General features: G+C 43.0%; 1 protein-coding gene across 4 annotated transcripts in view; it reads right to left on the minus strand.

Moving 5' to 3' along the window:
* The window catches only part of ARHGEF3 (Rho guanine nucleotide exchange factor 3), a 339,677-nt gene that overhangs the window by 212,708 nt on the left and 114,322 nt on the right, over nucleotides 1-12,647 (minus strand). The window lies entirely within an intron of this gene.

Genomic DNA, 12,647 nt, shown 5'->3' on the forward strand with positions numbered 1-12,647 from the left:
ACATGCATGAGACTTACAAGGCACTAAATATACAGAGGCACTAATAATGCTTGAGCACCTAACATACATGAAGCCTTAACTCGGCTCCCCATTGAAGATACCTATTCTAGCCTCACGTGTCTTCTGCCCAAGAGATAAAACAGAAATTAGCCAGCTGTTCATCCAGCTAATTGGCAAACTGCGGTACAGACCAGGTGTACTTGTCCCTGAGTCTCTTTGATAAAGCTAGTGTGTGCCACTGGCCCGGGGCGCCTTTGTCTGTGAGTCTCTTGCTTGAAGTTCAACTCCAGTCCCTGTAGCTGCATCATTAGTGGTGAAAGCTGACACTGTACAGAGAGACAGGACATACGGATGTTGCAAAGCCCAGGACTCAGGTAGTGTGGTCCTTCCACCCTGCCTGCACTCTCTGTGAAGTGTGTTAATGGATCCCATCTTTTCCCCCTTGCTTCTAGCTGTGTCTTTCAATTGATTTAATGGGCAGTATGATTTGGGCATTTAAAGGGGGGTAGTATTAGAGCCACAATCCTATCCAGTCCAATCTATTCAGTAGGCCACGTTCACTGTGAAGAGGAAGAAGTTGATGACAGAGAAGAAAATCCAGTGACAGGACTTTTACCAACCCCCACACAAATCCCCATTCCCAGATTCAGACACTGACAGAAAGAGAAAATAAACCTCACATGGAAGAAAGAAAGGGAAGTTTCGGCTTCAGAAAAGGGGGATTTTCTAAATAGGTATGTTCTCTCAGTTCTCAACATCACCACCTCCTCTCATGCTTTCAAATACATGACGGTCTTTTGGAGGTAGCAAGATCACTACCATGACATTTTTTTATATGTAATAAAGGCTACATTTGATTAAAATTAAAAATAAAAATTTCCATGAACAGTCATCAATGTCACTAACCACAAAACAATACTGAGACCGATTCTTGGACCACCTTCTGTTTAAAACCCCTGACTGAACTCCAATACTTCCCAACAGTCTAGAAATGGCCTTAAGCCATTTCAAAACACAATTTTCTAGGACCGGCTATTATTTTGATTCATCCCGAGGACTATTATGTTTTATGTCTTGCTGAATAGCTTGCCAAACAGGCTATTCTTGCTCCCAGAACAGATTGTCTGGGTTGAAAAAAATCAATAACCAAATGGACTGCTTCTAACCAAAGATGAAAGGAGTTAGGAGTCTTGCCCACATGGAGTCAAAACAGGAAAAAACGGAATCAGGATGATTACCTTTTATGATAGGAGGAGAGATGGAGAAGAATTTTGTAGGCAAGAATTATTTGTATCTGCCCCAGTGCCTCCTTCTCCTTCTAGAAACTGCCCCTTCTCCCCCACTGTTACTATGGTTACCATAGGAGTCACCATGGTGGTACAGCACGATCCCACTCCCTGGCCACTACTGATTGGTAAAAGAGTATCCACGTGACCCAAGTTGGACCAATCAGAATCCCTCCCTAGTAATTCTGGCTCTGAGAGAGAGAAGGCTGTCTCTCTGTAGATGGCTGCATTTCCACTGTATGGAGAAACGGAAAAAGTCAGTTGGCCAAGCAAATGTGCTAACAGCAGAGAGGAGTCAGGAATTCTAGTGGGCTTCCAGTGCCTGGTTCCAGGTACTTTTGAGGCTCCACTGCATTCCATGAAATACTTCCCATACCCCTGTATCTTTAAAAACTCTCCTTGATTAAGCTAATTTGAGTTGAGTTCCTGTCACTTAGAACTAAGATGTCCTAATTAACCCAGAAGGCCAAAGTAAAAGCATATTTTACCCTACATAACTCTGGAACTAAAAAGGGACTAAGCACGGACTAATCAAAATGATAACTATATAAAATAAACAGGCATCTATAAACTCAAAAATGCAAATCTGTTCAGCTGGCACACAAGCCTACTGTTAACTCCCACAGACCTCACATATGGCCAGAAAAAGAAACGGCTTTAAATTTACTGAGTTCCAATGTTCCTGGCATATTTTTGGTGTCAGCAGGTTGAAGATGACACGAGCTTTCCCTCACAGGTGTCAGGATCTACACAGCCTGGCTTCTCTACTGCCTGAAGGGAAATGAGACACGCAGAACTAAGTGGAAACCCAGGTATGGTCGGTTTTGTCTTTATAAGGGTGCAGCTCACATTAAAAAAAAAAAAAAAAAAAAGCATCTGTTAAATACTTATCTTTAGAAAACAGTCATCTCAGGAATAAAGGAACCCTAGTTATATGGAGCTAACATTTTCTGTACACTTACCTACATGAGAGGCATTCTTCAGGTCACTTTACACACATAATTACTAAGTCTCTGGTTTTCAGGAAATGGTATTATTTATCCATACTCATTTTGCAGCTAAGAGACCTGACGCTCTGAAATGTGTCTGAAGACCCCAATCTGGCATTCTGACCCCAAAGCATATACCTTTTCACCATCTAAGCTGTTATTATGGCTGCCAAGCACAGTTCACCAAACTCAGACTCTGGGCTGACCAATAAAACTGCTAACCCAAGGACACATGGAATTAGCCTCTAGATTGACTGTCAGGGAGGTGGGGAGGACCGGGAGAGGAGGTGGGAGCAAACATCTTGAAGCACAGCAGAGTATAGCACAGCATGTGCCAGCCTCTTCTGTGCACCCAGATTTCATCAGTCCCCAGAGGCTTAGCCACGGCACATGTTCTGTTTTTGAGGCAGAGTCTCGCTCTATCACACAGGGTAGAGTGCAGTGGCACGATCTCGGCTCACTGTAACCTCTGCTTCCTGGGTTCAAGCAATTCTCCTGCCTCAGCCTCTCAAGTAGCTGGGGTCCCAGGAGTGTGCCAACACATCTGGCTAATTTTTGTACTTTTAGTAGAGACAGGGTTTTGTCATGTTGGCCAGGCTGGTCTCAAACTCCTGACCTCAAGTGATCCACCCGCCTGGGCCTCCCAAAGTGCTGGGATTACAGACGTGAGCCACGACGCCCGGCCCACAGCACATATTCAGTGAAACACCCCGATGTGTTCTAAGACCTGAAACTTTTAATATAAGCCTCCTCTTGCTTGTGGAACATTGTGATTGTGGAAGGAGTTCTTTTTCAATTATTCTAAATTTATTGTTTTGCTAATTATAAAGGCAATACACACTCTCTTTAAAAAAAATTCAGACTTAAAGTATGTAACACAACAGTTCCCTGGGACTTCATCTACTCCATATTGTTGTTCAACAGTGACAATACTTTTTTCTATGTATATATTAATATATTTTCTCCCTATAAGAAGGGATCACTTTAGTTTTTATGGTTTTAATTTGCTTTTCTTTAGTTATGGTTTAAATCCTATAAACATATGCTTTACATTATATGCCTCTGCATCAATTGCACTTGTTACAATCATCACATTATTGAGAACACAGGCTCTGAAACCAGACTGACTGGGTTCAAAAGCTACATCCACGACTTAATTGCTGTGGGTGTTTGGGGATGATTCTGGTAGAAGTTTTCCTGTTTGAAAACTGAGGATAATAATAATGTTGACTAAATAGTGGTGTGGGGGAATGTGATTACTTGCAAAGTACTAGGAGCAGTAGCTAGCACATTCCAAAGGATAATAAATGAAATACATTATTATTGCTATTGTTTTTATGATAGGAATATCTCATTTTATTGCACTTTGCTTTATTGCACTTTGCAGGTATTGTGTTTTTTACAAACTGAAGGTTTGTGGTAAACCTGCACTGAGCAAGTCTATCAGTGCCATTTTTTCTAACAGTGTGTGCTCAGTTCACATCTCTGCATCACACTTTGTTCATTCAAAATTCAATAGTTCAAACTTTTTCATTATTACATATCTGTTATGGTGATCTCTGATCAGTCATCTTTGATGTTACTATTGTAATTGTTTTGGGGTGCCACGAACCATCCTCATATAAGATGGTGAGCTTAATCAATAAATGTGTGTGTTCTGACTGCTCTATCAACCAACCATCCCATCTCTCTCCCTCTCCTCAGGCCTCCCTATTCCCTGAGACACACTAATATTGAAATTAGGCCATTTAATAACCCTAGAATGGTCTCTAAGTGCTAGAGTGAAAGGAAGAGTTGCCTGTCTCTCACTTTAAGTCAAAAGCTAGAAATGATTAAGCTTAGTGAGGAAGGCAGGTCCAAAGTTGACGCAGGCTGAAAGTTAGGCCTATTGTACCCAACAGCCAAGTTGTAAACACAAAGGAAAAGTTCTTGAAGGAAATTGAAAGTGCTACTCCAGTGAACACATAAAAAGATAAGAAAGCAAAACAGCCTTATCGCTAGTAGGGAGAAAGTTTGAGTGGTGTGGATAAAAGATCAAACCAGCCATAACATTCCTTTAAGCCAAAGCCTAATCCAGAGCAAGGCCCTAACTCTCTTCAATTCTATGAAGGTGTGAGGAAGCTGCAGAAGAAAAGTTCGAAGCTAACAGGGGTTGGTTAGTTCATGAGGTTTAAGAAGCTGTCTTCATAACTTAAAAGTGCAAGATGAAGCAGCAAGTCCTGATGCAGAAGCTGCAGCAAGCTATCCAGAAGATCTGGCTATGATAATCGATAAAGGTGGTGACACTAAACAACAGATTTTCAACGTAGATGAAAAAGCCTTATCTTGGAAAAAGATGCCAGCTAGAGTTTTCCCAGCTAGAGAGAAGTCAATGCTTGGCTTCAAAGCTTCAAAGGACAGGATGACTTTCTTATTAGGAGCTAAGGCAGTTGGTGACTTTAAGTTGAAACCAATGCTCATTGACCATTCTGAAAATCCCAGGGCCCTTAAGAATGATGCTAAATCTACTTTGCCTGTGCTCTATAAAGGGAACAACAAAGCCTGGATGACAGCACATCTGTTTGCAGGATGATTTACTGAATATTTTAAGCCCACTCTTGAGACTTACTGCTCAGAAAGGAAGATTCCTTTTAAAATATTACTGCTCACTGACAATGCACCTGGTCACCCAAGAGCTTCGATAGAGCTGCACAAGGAGATTAATGCTGTTTTCATGCCTGCTTACTCAACATCAATTCTGCAGCCCATGGATAGAGGAGTCATTTTGACTTTCAAGTTTGTTATTTAAAAAATACATCTCTTTAGGTCAGGCATGGTGGTTCACGACTGTAATCCCAGTTCTTTGGGAGACCGAGGCAGGCAAATCACTTGAAGTCAGGAATTCAAGACTAGTCTGACCAACACGGTAAAACCCCATCTCTACTAAAAATACAAAAATTAGCCAGGTGTGGTAGCGCTCATCTACAATCCCAGCTACTCGGGAGGCTGAGGCAGGAGAATTGCTTGAACCAGGGAGGCGGAGGTGCAGTGAGCCAAGATCGCGCCACTGCACTCCAGCCTGGGCAACAGAAAGAGATTCCGACTCAAAAGAAAAAAAAAAATCTCTTTGGGAGGCTGAGGCGGGTGGATCACTTGAGGTCAGGAGTTCGAGACCAGCCTGGCCACATGGTGAAACCCCATCTCTACTAAAAATACTAACATTAGCCAGGCATGATGGCAGATGCCTATAATCCCAGCTACTCGGGCGGCTGAGGCAGGAGAATTGCTTGAACCCAAAAGGTGGAGGTTGCAGGGAGCCGAGATCACTCCACTGCACTCTAGCTTGGATGACAGAGCGAGATTCCATCTCAAAACAAAATGCAAAAACAAAAACAAAACAAACCAAAAACATCTCTTAAGGCTATAGCTGCCATAGACAGTGTTTCCTCTGGTGGCTGTGGGCAAAGTAAGTTGAAAATCTTCTGTAAAGGATTCACCATTCTAAATGCCATTAAGAACACTCATGATTCACAGGCAGAGGTCAAAATGCCAACATTAACAGGACTTGGGAAGAAGCTGATTCCAACCCTCATGGATGACACTGAGGGGTTTAAGACTTCCGTGGAGGAAGTCACTGCAGATGTGAAAATAGCAAGAGAACTAGAATTAGAAGTAGAGCCTGAAAATGTGACTGAATTGCTGCAATCTCATGATAAAGCTTGAACAGATGAGTCGCTTTTTAAGGATGAGCAAAGAAAGTGGTTTTTTTTTTTTTTTTTTTTTTTTTTGAGATAAAGTCTCATTTTATTGCTCAGGCTGGAATGCAGTGATGCTATCTCAGCGCACTACAACCTCTGCCTCTGGGTAAAAGCAATTCTCCTGCCTCAGCCTCCTGAGGCTGGTCTCCTGGTCACCCAATAGCTTCGATAGAGCTGCACAAGGAGATTAATGCTATTTTCATGCCTGCTAACTCAACATCAATTCAGGTTCAAATCCTAGCTTACCTGTTGTGTGACTCTGGGCAAGTTATTCCCTTCTCTAAACCTCTGTGTGGTAGGCAAAATTTTAAGATGGTCTCCAAGATTCCCATCCTCTAGTGTGTACACCTTGTATAATCCTCTGCCCTTGGGTGCAAACAGAATCTAGAAATGTCATGGGATACCACCCCCATGATTGGGTAACTAATCATTGGCTTTTAGATCATCAAGGTAGAGATTATCTGAGTGGGCCTAATCTAGTCCGATGAGCCCTTAAAAGGAATTTGGCTCTTCCTCAAGTCAGAGAGATCTGAAGCATGAATGGATGTGATGTGAGGGAGATTCTCCATTGCTGATTTTGAAGATGACATGGCAAGCTCGCTGAGAGCGACCCCAAGCTGACAGCCAGCAAGGAAATAAGAACCTCCTGACAACCACAAGGAACTGAATTCTTCCAACAGCCCAAATGAACTTGGAAGAAGACCCCAGGCCTCAGATGAAACTCTAGCCCTGACTGACAGCTTGATTTCAGTCTCACGAGATCTTGGGCAGAGAACTCACACCATGCCCTAACTTCTAATCCACAGAACTCCAAGCTAATGAACAGCTGCTGTTTAAGCTGATAAATTTATAATAATTTGTTACTCAGCAACAGAATATTAAGGTAGCGTATTTTCTCATTTATAAAATGAGGATGAGGCTGAAACTACACTCACCTCTTAAGACTTTTCTGAGAAGTAATATATGCACAAAGTGCTCAACACAGTGCTTGGTAAAATGTAAGTGAACTCTAGGGCTTAGACACCTGGGATAAATGAAGTTATTGCTATTGTTTTAGTAATTACCATTACAAAATTGGGGTAACAAATCATTTTTTCATACATCTAGTAGGGAAGATTAAAAGGTTTAAAATAAAGTCCAAGAGGGTAAAGGAAATCAAAAGGGATTCTGGGTGATGAAAAGTTTAAAAAGATCTTTTAAAAAGTTCTTCACGTCTAACCTCCTTTGGGGACAAGGTATGTGTGATCGGCCTTGTTTTAAAGAGGTAATATACTCTAATGGCCTGCATTCAAAGGCTGACTCTGCCAATTACTACACCTGTACTTTAGGCAAATAGCATGGGTGGGGCTCAGTTTCCCCATCTTTGGAGTGGGAATAGATACTATCTACCATGCAGGACTGCCACAGCCTGGCCTGGGGCTGACGTTCACTCAACAAAAGTAAATGCACAAACTGAGACTGCAAGAGAAATGAAAGGCTTGCTGGCTTCTTTTGCAGTGTAGAGATGGTAAAGCCACAATACATGCTGACCTGGCCTGGTGTGTTGTGAGCATTAGAGACTCTGTCACTTTACTGAGTTGTGAATTTCAGAGCAACTCTCCATCTGACCTTCAAGAAACATTCGGCTACAATGAGGTTTTGGCAACTGACTTCTTTACATGCAGAATAGAATGGGTCAAGGAACTGTGGAGAAGGTTCAGGACCTCTTGTCAAAAGACAAGGTTCTAGTCCTGATCTCACCATTGTGAGTGACCCTTAGGAGTGGGCTCCACTATTTTCTGGCTGTCTGGGAACTCGACTCTCCCTTTTGGTAGCAATACCAAACTCTTTCTTTGAGCAGCTGCCCCTTCTCCACCTTAAGTGGCTCTAGTGAGGCTACCAGTTACAGAGCCCTGTCCACCTGGCCCCCTGACTATGGATGGAAGCACACGACCAAGGCCTGTCCAATCATAGTACCCCATCTTCTTGACCATAGTGATTGGCCAAGGCATAGCTATGTGACCCAAGCCCAGACAATCAGAGTCCTAACTGGGATTTCATATGTGGATCCTGGAAGCAAATCTCTTTCCTCTGGAAATGTGTGACTATTTATGGTCATCCTGTTCCTTCAAAAACATCCATCTGCGGTAGGAGAAGACAAACCAAGAGAGTGGCAAAGCTGAGAAAAGGAGTACACCTGGAAACAGCTGTGCCTGAAGCTTACCCGCCTCAGTTTCCCTAAGTCACATGAGCAACCAATTCCCTTTATACTTGAGCTAGTTTCTATCACTTATAACCCAGAGTCCTGACTAATATACAAGGTCTCGTTTTCTTCATGTAAATATTAAAAGGTTGGGGCTACAATGTCCAAAGTTGCTTCTAAGCCCCAGAGTCTAGAAAATCTTCTCAAACGGACTAGACAAAAGTAAAGATCAGGCACTGGAGAAGGAGACAAGACAAAAAGGGCTCTGAAATTTGGTCCATATTTAATTAAAACCTCAGTTCTGGCACCTAAAGTAATGCCTTGTTCACAGCAGGTCCTGGTTAAGCATTTCCTAGTTAACTTACAGGCAATGGCAGGAGTTGTGCTCCAGAGACTTTCACAGCTCTAGGGTGTGTGTCTTCCCTGAGCCTCAGTGTCTCCACCCCAGCCCAACAGGAGGAGCTGCAGCAAATATTTTCACAAGGAAGGGTGGAAATTCTGAATTCTGAGCTCAGCACTGCCCCAACCAGATGGGAGCAGATATGCAGTGAGTACCTGATGGAGAAGCTGCCTCACAGCAAGACACCCCCCAGTCCCTCCTCCCTCAGCCTTCTCATTCCTCCCATTCTGTGATGGTCTTCTCTTACTGTTCCTTCCACGTCCACTGCAGCCCAAACCATCCTCTCTGCTTCTCTTGGTGAATGCATCTGCAGCATCTATGGGTCTGGTTGAGTGGTGGGCACAGTGCCACACCTTGCTCAGGAGGGTGGGGAAATCCTGGAGGGTTGGTAACACCCAGGGCCTCTGTCTCCTTAGACAAGCATGGGAACTGAAGGGCAGAATGCACCCTGCAATTAATGAAGATGACAATCCGGGAAAGGGCTAAACCACTTGGTAAGGAGAGGGGATGTGTAATATGAGTGTCAACAGCCTTTTCTGAGCCTCTCTACAGCCAAACACTCCAGCAAAAAAAGAAAAACACAAATGCAACTCCTAATGTCTGAGGACTAATGGAGGTCTGCAGGGAAGACAAAGACGGGGTGCAATACAACTCACTCAGCAAGACTTTCTTTAAAGTTATTTTGAAATCTCTCTCTCTTCTCCCAAAAAGTCTGCTCCTCAGCCACCCAGATCTTGCCTACCAGCTTCTCCCACTGTACCTCTCCTCGAGAGCAATGTGGTTCCTTCTTCTCTTGCCTTTTCCAAACCGTTTCTCACTATCACCTCTTCCCCCGCCCCATTCCCTTAAATTCACAACTGCCTAGGACCTCGGTGAACAAACACTGGATCCTTTCTTTTTTTTTTTCTTTTCTTTTTGTTTTCTTGAGACAAGGTCTCTCTTTGTAGCCCAAGCTAGAGTGTGGAGGTGCAACCATCGCTCCCTGCAGGCTTAAGCTCCTAGGCTCAAGTGGTCCTCCCACCTCAGCTTCCCTGGTAGCTTGGACTACAGGCACAGGTCACCACGCCCAGCTAATTTTGGGGTTTGTTTTTGTATTTGTTTTGCAGAGACAGGGTCGTGCTTTGTTGCCCAGGCTGGTCTTGAACTCCTGGGCTCAAGTGATTCTCCTGCCTCAGCCTCCCAAAGTGCTGGGATTACAGGCATGAGCCACTGCGCCCAGCCTGGATCCCTTTTCTTTGCGAGCTAAAGAGGAATAAAATTGCAAATGCTTATGATACAATGGTTTTCTCCAACACATATATAAATGTGGAAAATTTGCTAGCATGGAAAATTTGCTAGCATGGAGATTCTGAAACCTTCCTTTCTAAATAAAGAAGAAAGCAGAGTGTTCACAGAAAGCGTACCCTGCCCTAGAACAGCATGTACATCCTGGCCTAACAGACCTGGGAGTCAGATTTCATTACAGAAGATGTGTCAGCTAGATGATGCCTCACACGTCTTCATCCTGACATGCTGCATCCTTCTCGTTCTTCAATTTTATTTACCATAATGACAATTACAAAGTGCGTCCTGGCTGGGAGTAAGGGTGTTTCCACTTGGTTGAGTTCCCTTCCCCAATCCCCGACCATGTCACTGTGGATTACACTATGAGGCAAAGAGAGATCAGTTTTGGCCAAGGAGGAATCTGGCCTTTGGCCAGGCCCTGAACTGTCTCCCTCTGGTATATCTTGATGTCAGTTTGTCTAGTTTTATCAATAGGCCTCAGGGCCCAGAAGAAATCAAGGCAAGGACAGGAGATCAAGATAAATGTCACAAATGGCCTAACCACCTAACTGACAACTTTTGCTGTTTGGGAAAATCTTGTGAGCTAGCTAAGAATTTGAGGGCTGAACCTGAAGTCAACATTGCATTGAATTCTGAAACCTACTTGGTTGCAATTAGCCAGGGACAGGGTTGGTGTTTTTTTTGTTTGTTTGGTTGGTTGGTTTTTTCTGCAGTGAATTACTACTATTTTATTTTATTTTATTTATTTTATTTTATTTTATTTTTATTTAATTTAATTTTATTTTTTATTGTGACAGAGTCTTGCTATCTTGCCCAGATTAGACTCAGACTCCTAGGCTCAAGCAATCCTCCTGCTTAATCTTCCTGAGTCCCTAAGATTACAGGTGTGTACCACGGTGCCCAGCACATTAATGTGACTGTTGTGTTAGAGAGATTTGGCAAGGGTGGGGCAAACAGAGGGTCACTTAAACCAAGTATGTCTCTAACAGGTCCTTTTGAGTAACAAGGTCTATAAACCAGAGTTGTGCTAAAAAATTCACAGAACATTTTTCAAGGGAAAACAGTTGAAGAGGTCTCGTGGCCATAGGTGGGGTAATCAATTGTCCCAGTTAGCCTGGTTCCAGGGAGTTTCCTGATGTGCAGGACTTTCAGTGCTCAACCCAGGACAGTCCCTGGGCAAACCTGGATGGTTGGTCACTCTACATGTATCCACAAGCCTTGGCTAATGACCACTGTCGGAGCAGAAGGGGAGCAATACTGAAGGGAGGATGGATAGGGCAAGCACTGAAAACAAAGACCTTCAAAAAGGCTAACTCGCTCACAAGAGATCTAACTTCTCTATAGCTCAAAATTGGCTGTTAATGTCAACTATTCCAAAGTGCATACAATCTACTTGGTCAACAAGGGGTTTCATGATCAATGACTTTGGGAAATGCTACAAACTCCACCAATTCTCCTTATGGAGTCTCCACGTACATCAACACATCAAAGGCTCTGAGAAGCCCTGCAGTAGTGAGCATATTTAGTTGAATACACTCAGTATGTCCCAAATAGATATGACCACACAAGCCTTTTTTTTCACTTAATGGTTATGATCACACAACTGGATACACTTTGAGAAATGGAGATCCTATCCCCAAAACCATAAATGACTTAGGAATTGCAAACTTGCATTCAGTAAGACACGCACATCTATTTCAGAAGTCAACACATGTCTCTTTGTATTCAATAAAAAGCTTACTGTAACCTGAGCTAAAATAGTTCCATGATCTATATTTATTTTTAATAAGACACTTGGAGAAAATGACTGAGATCTATACAGGATTTTAAAGTGTGACTAGAACCAGTCAGAACAGTATTAAAAAGACTAAAGACCTGAACTTGAAATCCAATCTAAAGATAACATGTGGATGGATGCAAGAAAGATATTTGGTGTCAGATGGATATGAGAAAGGTATTCATTCATTCCATTCATTCATCTAACAAATTAATTAAGCATACATGTTCTAGGCACTGTGCTAGGCCCAGAGATACAGTAGTGAACAAGAGAGAGAAAGGCTGCTACATTCTTCATGCCTGAGTCTTCCAATCTTAAATTTCAGTAAGGACTAACTAAGCACAATAGTAAGAAACTGCAAGGGTACATAGGAGATTCGGGAACTCAGATTCAGGAGGTGGTCATGAGGGCTTCTTCCCAGAGGAGGTGATGTCAAGGCTGAGACCCAGTAGGTGAAGGGGGTGGGCCAGGAGCAGTGTGTGTAGGAGCGTGGTGCTGGGCAAAGAGAGTGCTCTAGGCAGAGGGAACATGTGCAAAGGCCTGGAGGTGAAAAAGAGCTCAGAGCATTCTCTACAGATGCAAGTTTTGCTCCTGAGGTTAGCGCTAGAACTCACTTTAGCACACAGCAGGACCTCCATACACTGTGGCTATTATTATTATTACTATCACTATTCTCCTGAGGAAGACAACCTTGCATCAGGAAGTTCAATCTGACCCTTCCTATACCTCTGTATCTCTCAAGCAAGGTTGATTGCTTTGTGCTTCATCGAATTTTATGATTCCTAAAATCTGTTTAAAGATTATAGACTTCTCCTTCTGGAAAACAAAGCTCCCTGTGAAGGCATAAATCTACAGATTAATAAACTGTACATTTCTGATTTCTTTTTCCCTTCATTGTACACTGGTTCCCTCCAGGGTCCAAAGAAAACAGCCCCCATGCCTGCCTCAGCAACCTTGACACTTCTTGACTTCTTCGCAAGATGCTTCCTACA

The sequence above is a fragment of the Macaca thibetana genome, chromosome 2 (genome assembly GCF_024542745.1).
Source record: "Macaca thibetana thibetana isolate TM-01 chromosome 2, ASM2454274v1, whole genome shotgun sequence".
In the NCBI taxonomy this organism is placed as follows: Eukaryota; Metazoa; Chordata; class Mammalia; order Primates; family Cercopithecidae; genus Macaca; species Macaca thibetana.